Genomic DNA, 12144 nt, shown 5'->3' on the forward strand with positions numbered 1-12144 from the left:
ACGTGAAGAATCTGCAATCCTTTACGACTACCAGGAACAAAATTGGGTGTGGTTAGAGCACGTCAATCTTTCTAAGCCACGACTACTAAGGGCATGCTTTCCCCCTTTTTTGGCTTCACTTGAGTTCTAACCTCCTTGTTAGATATATAAAAGCAACACATTGAGTGTTTAAAACTCCTATGCACTGACGTGCTACTTCTGCTTCGGGAATTGATTTCCCAAATAAGTAATAAATAACTAAATTACACTCTTCAGGCCTGGGAATGATCGTATATTCTGGAGAACACATACCTTATCTCTCGTCATACAGATCTCGGTGGAACCTCCAAATTTCTCTTGTTTGTGACTTCGTGGAGGCTGCAGTTGTAAGAGAACTAACACTGGTATTGGTGATGCATCACTTGCTTATTTACAACACCATCCATAGATGCAATATTTAATTAATACATATAGGAAACTGTTACGAGATATCCGAGGATGTTGACACTGATACCATATTCAATTAATTTTACATGTAGAAAACTCTTACGAGATATCCGAGGATGGTGACACTGATATTATATTTAATTAATACATGTAGAAAACTCTTACGAGATATTCGAGGATGTTGACACTGATACTATATTTAATTAATACATATAGAAAACTGTTACGAGGTATCCGAGGATGGTGACAAGATCAGAGACGTTAACGAAGATGGCACTCGTCAGCACTCGACGACTAAAAATTCTCCACACTTTAGCTCGCTGGCGGAGCTTCTCAACTCTCTCTCCGACAGGCGTCGGACAAGCAGCCTTTTCTGTTTTCGCATGCGCATTACTCTGTTATGTCGTGCCATCCAGAGTTCTTTATAGACTGACGTCGTTGCCATCCGGAGTTCTTTTTTTATAATATCACCTGAAAACTGTTTTCTATTTCTCAGTTTTCTATTTCTCCTGAAAACTGTTTTCTATTTTCTATTAATGCAGTCCTTATCACTGTGAACCGCATTCAGAGGAGTTTTCATTGTGAAATCTTGCGACATTTTCGTTAATACGACATTCTCAAGGGAGTCATACACATTTTCTCTGGATAAGCTATTTCCTTATGTTGCTGATAGTATTTTACCTATTTTCTTAGCCAATTACAGTAATACGAGTTAAATTCAAACTTACAAAAATAGTCTCATTGCTCGTAATTTTTTATATTACAATTTTCATTATTAATTTCATTATTAGAGAAATATTTTCTTCATCCTTAAGCCTAGAATTCGTTTGAAGATCTCTCAAATTAGTGGCCGATTCGTCTACCGTCGTCACTGAGGAAGTCCTTGAACGTATCGTTCTAAAACCCTCAAGCCATATTTCAAACAACTGAGAGAGCCGCCGACACGGTACAGTTGTTAGGGAAGCCTATTGAGGTACCGCCCTTTTACGAATTCCGGAGAAGCCATGGATATTTGTAAATGTACAGTGACCACGCGGCATGAGGGCACTATAAATATGCGGCGAGCCGGAAAGTTCTCTTAAAGGTTAGTGGTAGTTGAAGAGGGATGGGAGGATCCGCCTGCACGAGGTGATCTCCTTCAAAAATGGCAGCGGAACTGAGCAAAGTCGTACTGCCAGCTGTATGGAGTTAACTAGCTTTTGCGAACACTCCTTGCCACGGTCAAACAAGTGAGATAAGTCAGATCGCAACACACAAATCACAGATGAACAACATGGTTACCGGCTAGGCTTTTCAAGCACCTACCAGTTAGTACGGATTTCGGATTTCATCGGAAGAGGAATACACGATAACTCTATTTCCGCTGTCCTTATGCTTGACAAGGTACAGCAAAATTTTTTGGAGCCTTATTCATGTTCGTTTTTATTTGCATTGACAAAAATGTAAAATCGGACTTTCAGTAAGTACACTCCTCGTACAGGATTCAATTTCTTAAGGACGCTACCGCATATTGCTGCAACGTTTCACTAGACAACCTCAAGAGCTAACGGAGAAAAAGTACTTTCAAACTTTATAAAAGTTTAAGTACACCTTCGCATAAACGGAGCACCGGTTGTGAATAAAAGTAATATTCAATTACTTAATACAAGCAATAAATGTACTGACGCACATTGTCATTGTTTACTTGTTAGTTCTTTATTGTCTCGTAATGCGATGTCTCACTGGTTTTTATAGTTTCATAACCTTGATTTACTATTGTATTTTTTCCCATATGGCTGTATAATATGGACGCAGCTGTTTTGTGTCTAAGATGAGCTTCGTTCGTCAGGCGGGCCAGACTGCGTCCTAAATAAACAAACAATAAATTATATTTTTTAAAGTAAATTTTAAATAAAGGCTAGAAATTTTGAAGCAAAATAGTAAGTAAAGTAAATTATAAAATTCGCTTCCAGTGTAAAGTTTACTGCAAATAATGATCTACTCATAAATGTTTTATACTCCCTCTGTCCCAAATTAGTTGCTACATTTGAATACACTTATATTGATTATTGATACTGATAATTTTATGATTTCGTTTGAGAGTTTTCGAATTTCAGTGTGCTACGCTATCAATCAACAACATTTACTTACCAAGCATTCGTTCCTTAAATCAGTTGCAAATTAGTTAAAAAAATCCAAGGCTTCCAACAATGTAAAACCCCGCCCCATTTTGAATAAGTAAATAACTAATAAGTTTAAATAAGTAAAATCATTATATAGGCTTCTATTTCGTAACAACGCTGGTGCATATTACAACAAAGTTTCACTAAATACCCTACCGAAATTTACTAAACGAAACCGTACCTTTGAGTTCCGCTGGATGCGCTGCTGATTAACGGGCAGGATTTTCCAGTTTTGTTCCGGCTTCAGTTGCTTTAGAGCGTTGAAAGAAGGAGAATGCATGAGTGAGACCGTGAGTTAGGATGGCAGATGTTGGGAGGGCATGCCTACCTTGTCCGTGAGGTATGAAGGAGTCGTTAATAAGTTGTGAGATTCCAGGTTAGAAATGCTGAAGAAGACATTAAATATACATAACTGCAAAAATAATTACATAAAAAGAAATTTTTTCAGTAATCATCAGAGTAACAGCGTGCCAATGACAATGCCAATGATTTCAAATTACGGAGTGCCTATGGTTTAAAACCGTTTACTTTCTCATCAGAATTAAATAAAGTTAGCAGAAATAAGAAAATTCCATAAGTTAGTTTACTTGATGCAAACTAGAGGGAGCCACACATGCTCGAGAAGGATTAGGAATAGAGATAAATAAAAGCAATTAATAAAATGAATTTTAGCTTTTTTTAATCATTTTTCAAAATTTTAAACTTTTTTGGAAATTTTATATATATATATATATTTGTTGTATTTTTCATAGTTTTTTTTATACACAATACAAACACTGAAGCGAAAAGCGGATAGGAAAGATTTTACGATTGATAGGCTCTTGGCATGTAGCTCGATGTAATAATGCAAGTATATTAAGGTAATCACGAGAAAATATTCAAGTCAGAAGCAAATTCTGCGGGAAGATGTGATTTTTAAAACAACAGATTGATAGTTATGTAAAAGACCATTTTTCAGGTTGGTGTGAGCAAATTATAGCGAAGATGGATAAGCTATTGGCATATTATGACAACGTAATAAGAGGCGTCCTTCCTTCGTTATTCGGTCCCGATCCTCTTGGATAAAGGTTCTCGTTATGAACGAGCCCACCGAAGCTGTTTTGCCTATTGGCAATGATGTGTAATGATTGCCAATAGGCAAATGATGATGTGGCAATGATTGGCGGTGTAACTATTTCGGCAGGCATGGGGCTAAATTAAATATTGCCCCAAGTAGTAACTGCTTTAAGCTCTAAAATTAATAAACGTAAATCTGTAAATGAAATTATTTTTGATTTAAATGTTAACGATGGATTTCAAGTGCCTTATAAAGCGGCCAAACAAAGCAGAGTTGAAAAAATGAAAAACGTACTTGAAGTGAAAAATAAATTTTATGCCTTAAGTGAATCTGAAAATGATAATTCTTCTGGCACTTCTGCTGGCACTTTCCCTCAGGACGTGGTAATTCAGCAAGTTAATCGTTCCTCCCAGTTTCCGAATGTTCCGCCCATAATGGTCAACCCAGGACAGCTTTCATTTGGAGAATTTCTAAAACAATTTGCTCTAAGAACGCAAGCAAAATTTTTAGGGAAATTTAAGGGGGAATTTTAAAACGTTTTTTCCTCAAAATGCTAAGGGTCATCGAACACTGACTGCACTATTTAAGCAAGAAAATGTCGAGCACTACATTATTAATGAAAAAGTATAAGAAGCCTATCAAAGTAGTCATCAGGGGCTTACCATCTAATGCCAATACTCAGGAAATAGCCCAGACAGTCACAGAAAAAGGATTCGTTGTACAGAAGGTAGCGCAGCTAACTAGACACAGAACTGGAGTTCCCTTGCCCTTATTCTTGCTGATACTGAAGCAGTCTGAGAATATTGATGATATACGAAGCGTATTCGGAAACTAAGCACCGTTTTGGAAAAAAAAAAAAGAAAAGAAAAGTAAAACAATTTTTTCGAATCCAATTTTATTTTTACATGAAAATACATGTCTTAAACTATTTTTCAACATAGTTTCCGCCAGTGATCAAACACTTGTCATAGCGGGTGACCAGTTTTTGTATACCATCGTCAAAGAAACTTCCCGCCAGTTTCGATAACCACGACTCCACAGCATTTTTTGTGTCATCGTCAGATCCAAAGCGCTTGCCACCAAGCTCGCGCTTCATGTGCAGGAACAAGTGATAGTCGGACGGCGCCAAGTCCGGGCTGTACGGCGGGTGATCGAACTGCTCCCAATGAAACTGTCGAATTAACGATTGAGTGACACCAGCAGTATGGGGCCGAGCATTGTCATGGAGCAACACAATTCCTTTACTAAGCATTCCTCTTCGTTTGTTTTGAATGGCACGCCTTAGTTTTGTTAAAGTCTCACAATATCGTAATTAATGGTTTCCCCTCTGGGAAGAAATTCAGTAAGCAAAACGCCTTTCCTATCCCAGAAGACTGTGCACATGATTTTTTGTGATGACATTGTCACTTTGAACTTTTTTTTTTCGGAGAATGAGTGTGTCTCCACTCCATCGATTGTTGTTTCGATTCTGGTGTGAAATGGCACACCCAAGTTTCATCACCTGTCACAATTTGGTTTAAAAAGTTTTCTCCCTCATCACTGTACCGCGTGAGAAATGTCAGGGCACTACCAAGTCGCTTTGTTTTGTGAACATCAGTGAGCATTTTTGGAACCCATCGGGAACACAGTTTGCGATAATTCAAGCGGTCAGACACAATTTCGAACAAAACAGTACGTGAAATTTGTGGAAATGCCTCTGAAAGAGTTGTCATTGCGAAGCGTCTGTTCTCATGAATTGCTTCATCAACTTTTCTTACCAAATCATCGGTGACAACAGAAGGCCGACCACTCCGAGCCTCGGCGTGTCGACCTGCATTAAACATTCTTACCTACTTTCTCACCATTCCATCACTTATCGCGTATTCACCGTAAACTTCTGTCACTTGACGATAAATTTCGGCCGGTTTCACATTCCTCGCGTTCAAAAATTTAATCACGGCACGAATCTCACAGTCAGCGGGATAACTAATTGTCTTAAACATTTTGAATGTGCACAGCAAACTGAAAACACAACATAGAGCAAACAAAATGGCGACAATTGAAAGTCGGTGAACAAGAAAGACTAGTGCGCATGCGCGGGACGCCTACCACAGCGCTGCGACGGCGCTAGAATGAAACGGTACTTAGTTTCCGAATACGCTACGTATATAAGCTGAAGGGGCTTATGCTATTCTCCGTGGTAGTTGAAAAATACATTTCAAAAAATCAGGTACCCCAGTGCCATAATTGCCATAAACGGCATCACTCCTCGGGGAGCTGCTTTTTCGAATCTAGATGCGTAAAATACGCTGAAAATCATAGAACTGCCGAATTCCCAATAAAAGGTCGCACAGATGAGCACAAGTGTGTAAACTGCTTTGGTAAGCACTCATCTTCATATCGTGGGTGCCCGAAATTTCCCAACTACAAGCCTGCAAACATTAAGAAAAACCAAGTAAAACCTGGTCTCAGTTTTCTTCAGGCTTTGAACCCGACAAACAGGCCTAATAGTGCAGCTAGTGAGGACACATGTCCAGTAAATGTCCCCATTGCTGAATTGTCGCAGGTGGAAAATAGAAATGTTAATAATATGTTTAACTTTAGCAATAAGAGCTAGCGGCTCAGATATTATGGAATTCCTAAGATATATGAACGAGATTCATAGTGTATTTGGCCAGGCCAACATAACAAAAATGATCCAGATTTTTAAAAAAATATGTACCAAAACTAAAAACCCACACTGGTAATATTGATAGATTGTTTGTTTACTTTGGAATGCTTAATGAGATTAATGGTTAGTGTGATTAATTGTGAAAATTTAAGCAATGTTACATGGAATGCAAATGGCTTATCCCTCAGGTATAATGAACTCAGGGACTTTATACAGGAGTGCAGTTCCGACGTAATTTTCCTACAAGAGATTAACCTGAGCCCACACCAAAAATTCACAGTGAGCAATTAAGATTCTTACAGATAAGATAGAGAAAGCACGAATAACAGAACCAGTGGTGGACTTAAATGATTTTAGTCAAGCGCTCCATCTCTCACTACGAAAATACAATTCCACAGCTTTTGGCCGCGGAGGCGTTAGCTATCACGATCATACCACACATTCAACGACCAATTACTTTAGTCTCCATCTGTCTTCCCGCCCACCGCACCCAAGAGGAAGTTCTCGCTGATTTAGAAACGCTTTCCAAACTCAACACAAAAATTATTTTAGGTGGAGATTTTAATTCACAACATAAAAATTGGAACTGCAGTACTAACGCTGGATATGGTTACATTTTAAACAGATTTACCCATAAGGCTAACTTTCTAATTGCAGCTCCGCCCTCCCCAACACGCTATAGCTCTGATAGTGCAACTATATTTGATTTTTTCATTATGAAAAATATCAATGTTCTACACAAGATCGAGAACCTTCCCGAATTATCATCGGACCATAACCCGGTCTTAATGGAAGTTACTATAAGCAGTTATAGCACACCAAAAGAGCACTTATAATTAACTGGGCGAACTACGCCAAAGCTCTAAACAACACGCAATACACTTTACCCAGAGCACACAGTGAGGATGAGTTAGATGCTTTAGTTCATAAATTTACTAATACCCTCAAAAATGATCTCTCTGATCAGAGCAAAGAGGCTCCTCTCTGTAAACGCTCACGAAATCCTGAAGTCAAGGCATTGATTGCAGGACGTAACAGACCAAGAAAAGAATGGCAACCTTCACGCTGTCCTGATGATAAAAGGTTACTAAATCAGCTGAATCAGGAAGTCAGGTCCCTTACTAATTCACATGCACAACGAGACTGGTCTAATTGTTTGGATTCTCTTTCCATTGATGATCATTCAATCTGGAAAGCAGTTTCCAAATATAAAAAATGCTACACAAATATTCTGCCCCTTAATGGCCGCAACAGAATCGCATACACCGAAACTGAGAAAGCTAAGTCCCTAAACGATAACTATGCATCTCAGTTTAGCACTCACAACATTGTTAACCCACATACAGAATGCACAGTCACCTTAACGAACAATCAATACTTTTCAAAAACAAACGCAGACAACATTCGTCTGGCTAAACCTTCGGAGGTCATTAGATATATCGAAAAATGGAAAGTTAGAAAAAGCTCTGGACGGGATGGAGTAAGCACGAAGATGATTCGACAGATGGGTCACGTGATGCTCTTTAAATTCGTGAATATCATCACTCAAATGTTAATCCTCAGTTACTTCCCAAAAGCCTGGAAAACTGCAGTTATCGTACCTGTACCAAAACCTTCGAAACCGCACGACGATCCGGCATCCTACAGACTGATAAGTCTGCTCTCAACGTTGAATAAAATTGCTGAAGCAGTCATCTATGATCGAATACTTGAGCAGATAAACGAAAAGAGCATCCTTATACCTCAACAGCACGGCTTTCGACGTAACCATGCCACAACCCATTAATTATATAGAGTCATAGAATACATCGCAGAAGATCTGAACAAGAAAGAGAGTACCGGAGCACTTTTCCTAGATATATCGAAAGCTTTCGATAGAGTCTGGCTAAACGTTTTAATCTACAAACTCATAACCTTGGGTTTCCCAAGATACATCATTAGCATCATGACTAAATCTTATCTCTATGAGAGACACTTTGTCGTTCGCTAAAAAAACACATATTCTACTCAGAGGCGCATTAATGCTGGCGTCCCTCAAGTGTCCCTGGCCGATCCAATTTATTTTCTACTCTATGCGAACGACATACCACAGACACCCTACACTACACTTGCCATGTACGCCGATGATACAGCGATTTTATCAAAGAACGCATCTTTAGACCATGTCACACTTGCACTACAAATACACATACATGCACTGGAGGCCTGGCTGCAAAAGTTGAAAATATTGGTTAATATGGAGAAATCCGAAGCCAGGAAAAGGATAATCACGCAAAAAATTACTATGTATGGCACTGATATCAAGTAGGAGAGAACTGTCAAATACCTTGGAATCACGTTAGACAGAAGCTTAAGATAGTACCCCCACATTACACAGTTCTGTAGAAGCTTTGGTAAGATTAGAAAATAATTTCCGCGTAAGTTCTGGGTATGAAGTGTCTCGTATGCCAATACAATCAATATTGTATTCCTTACAATACGTTTTATATACTACTTATTCATAATATTTATTTACATTTTACATGCACATCAAATCGCATGATAGAATACCGACTTTTGTTTACTTCGTTTTCCGCGGAGACTAGAATGTGTTGCCATTCCGCTTTAACTGAACTAAACTAGAAACTTGACCGAACTGAAGCGACATTGCACACCCCCTTCCTATTAACAGCGATTATGGAAAATAGTCTTTGAAGTGACTGGGGAACTTCACATGTCTGCCAGTTCTAGTAATCTTGGTTTCCATGCTGAGTTTGTGCATTTTCTTCAGTGTTCTTGATTGCAGGTGTTTCTCCAATTTCTGCTTTCTTTGAATGGGCGTCTTGGAAAGGAATATCTAAATCTTTCACTCGAAAACATGGCTTTAATCTGTCTATTGAAACTATTTTATCTTTTCCGTGGATTTTAATATCGAAATACTTATCCTTTCTTGCTCTTACAGGATACGGTCGAAGATAGACAGGCTGTAGTCAAGAATTATTATTGTTGTAAATAAATACCGTGAGAACAGTTGGAAAGATGTTTAGAAAAAAAAAAAAAAAAAGACTGTTCTGTTTCTCTGGGTGGCGGTAGGACTTGGTTTCATATCTCTTCATCTTTATTTTCTGAAGGTTTTGAGAAAATTCAGACTGTTTCATATGAGGTAAAGTTGAAAGGAATTCTACAAGTAATGCTAAAGCAGTTCTTATACAAGTTCTGCAGATGTGCAACCAAAGTCTTCTTTGATGGCAGATTTTATGCCTAAAAAAAAAACGAAAGGCAATGCTTCCAGCCATGATTTTGATTCGAGTAGATGACATTTGAAGCTTTCTTTTAAAGTTCGGTGTTGTCTTTCGATCAGGCTATTTGCCTGTGGATGGTACGCAGTTGTAGTGTTCGTATGAAAACCAAGATATTTTTCTAAAGCTTGAAAACGTTGGCTATCAAATTGCCGCCCTTGGTCAGATGTTATGCGATTCGGAATTCCAAAGCGTGAAAACCAAGTATAAATCAAAGCAATAGATTCTGATGATTGAGCATCTAACGGTAACGCTTCGATCCATTGTGTATAAAGATCGATGATGGTTAGAAGCTATCTGAATCCTTTACAAGGAGGTAGCGGACCAACCAAATCTGTGTTTAAATGCTGGAATCTGTGTGAAGGTACTTTGAATTCACCCAAAGGGATGACGATGTATGTCTATGAACTTTAGATCTTTGGCAAAATAAACATACTCTAGTTCATAGTTGGCAGTCTTTATTCATATTGGGACATATAAAACCTTGTGTTATAAATTGTATCGTGGATCTTATTCCAGGATGAGATAAATTATGAATTAACAAAAATATTTTCTGCTGAAACTTTGCAGGGATGTATGGCAGATTATAATTTGTAGAAGTATAACAGTAAATTTTTTTGTCGCTGTCTGGCATAGTTTTCTGTAGGATTTTTTAAGTTTGGGTTGCTTTTCAGAATCTCCAAATCTTCATCTTATTGACAGTCTACTATAGTTTGTAAGTCTATTGCAGATGGTACAGAAATGGTGTCTATGCGAGAGAAAGCGTCCGCGACGGTATTTTCATCCCCTTGAATGAATCAGATATCAGTTGAAATCTGGCCAATACATGACAGTTGTCTAGCTTGTCGTGGCGAAGCTTTTTCCAAATTTTGCTGGAAGGCAAATGTTACTTGTTTGTAATACGTGTATATTGCAAAAGGTCGTCCTTCTAAGATGTATTTGAATGCTTCATTGCTGTATAGATAGCTAAGAGGTCACTGTCATAGGCACTATATTTTTGTTGTGCTGGTGTCAGATTTCGGTAAAAGGAAACTTAAGGGTTGTTTTTCATTGTTCACAATCTGATGTAAAACATCTTCAATGGCAGTATCGGAAGCATCAGTTGTCAGCGATATTTCAGCCTTTTCGGATGGGTGAGTTAAGTTTGTGTCCTGAATAAGTGTGTCTTTTAAGGCTTGAAAGGCGTTCCTTGTTTTTGCCGTCCAAGTTACTTCTTTTCTGCCGTTCGTTTTGATACCACTGAGCAATGTTGTTAAAGGTTGTTGCAGTTTCGCATAATTTGGTATGAATCTGTGATAAAAATTCACCTTACCTAAAAATCGTCTTAAACTAGTAAATGACTTAGGTTCTGTGAGATTTTTGATGGCATCAACTTTCGTTGAAAGAGGTTTAAGTCCTTCAGCTGACACTTCGTATCCCAGGAATGCAAGGTTGTCTGTCCGAATTTACACTTTGTCGCGTTAATACACGGGCCATATTCATTTAGACTCTCGAGGACTGCTCGTATATGTTGTCGAAGAGTTTCTCTATCAGGAGAGGCTATTAGAATGTCATCCAAATAGCAAAACACGAATTCTAGTCCATTCAAAACACTGTTCATGAAATGTTGGAACGTTTGGTTCTCATTTCGCAGGCCGAACGTCATGAATGGGAACTCATATAAGCCAAAGGGAGTGAGAATGGCCGTTTTCTGTATATCTTTCTCCGCGAACCGAAATTTGTTGGTACGCTCTAATGAGGTCTATGGGTGAGAAAAACCTTTTTCCAGCTAAACTGGAACTGCAGTCTGTTAAAAATGGGAGAGGGTATCTATCAGTAATCGTGACGTTCTTTAACGCTTGAAAGTCTCCGCAAGGTCTCCAATCACCTGATTTCTTCATAGCGAGGTGTAACATGCTCGACTAGTTACTTTTGGATGGTCTGCATAAACCCATTTTAAGCATAAATTCAAACTCGTCGGTTTGAGTTTCTCAGCTAATAGTCTCGTAGCTTTAGCGAAAACTGATGGACCTCTGCTTTCGATGTTATGATTTTTAACTTTACTATTAACTACATTCAGTTTTATCAAATCCGGAAAATCGTTAATAATACGTTTATATGGATCATTTACGGCATTTAAAATTAGAATATTATTATTATTATTTTGAAAACAAGGAGTTCCATTTGTTATTAACAATATAGTACCATCAATCAACTTGCGATTTTTGGAATCTACCAAAAGGTTAAAATTTGCAAAATAATCCATGCCTATTATCGGTTTGTTTACTTCCGAAATTACAAAAGGCCATGTAAACGATCATCTGAGTCGAAGATCAAGCTCGTGTAATTTTCGGCCATATGTTTCGATTTTCGTCCCATTTGCAGCAAAGAGTTCTAATTCTTTGAGATGGTTTTCTTATCTGAAGGTAAGGGAGAAATGACGGAAATTTATGCTCCGGTATCTATTAAAAATTGGGTAGCCGATTCTTTGTCGCTGATGAAAAGACTGCTCAGCTGCACACCTTGTCCCTCCGTCGTCAATAAGAGACGGAGAGCTGGTTTTCTGAGCTATTCGTCTGTGATTTTGATGAG

This window comes from Stegodyphus dumicola, chromosome 11, assembly GCF_044657685.1.
Source record: "Stegodyphus dumicola isolate Sdum_Otavi_A_Nest chromosome 11, ASM4465768v1".
Classification (NCBI taxonomy): Eukaryota; Metazoa; Arthropoda; class Arachnida; order Araneae; family Eresidae; genus Stegodyphus; species Stegodyphus dumicola.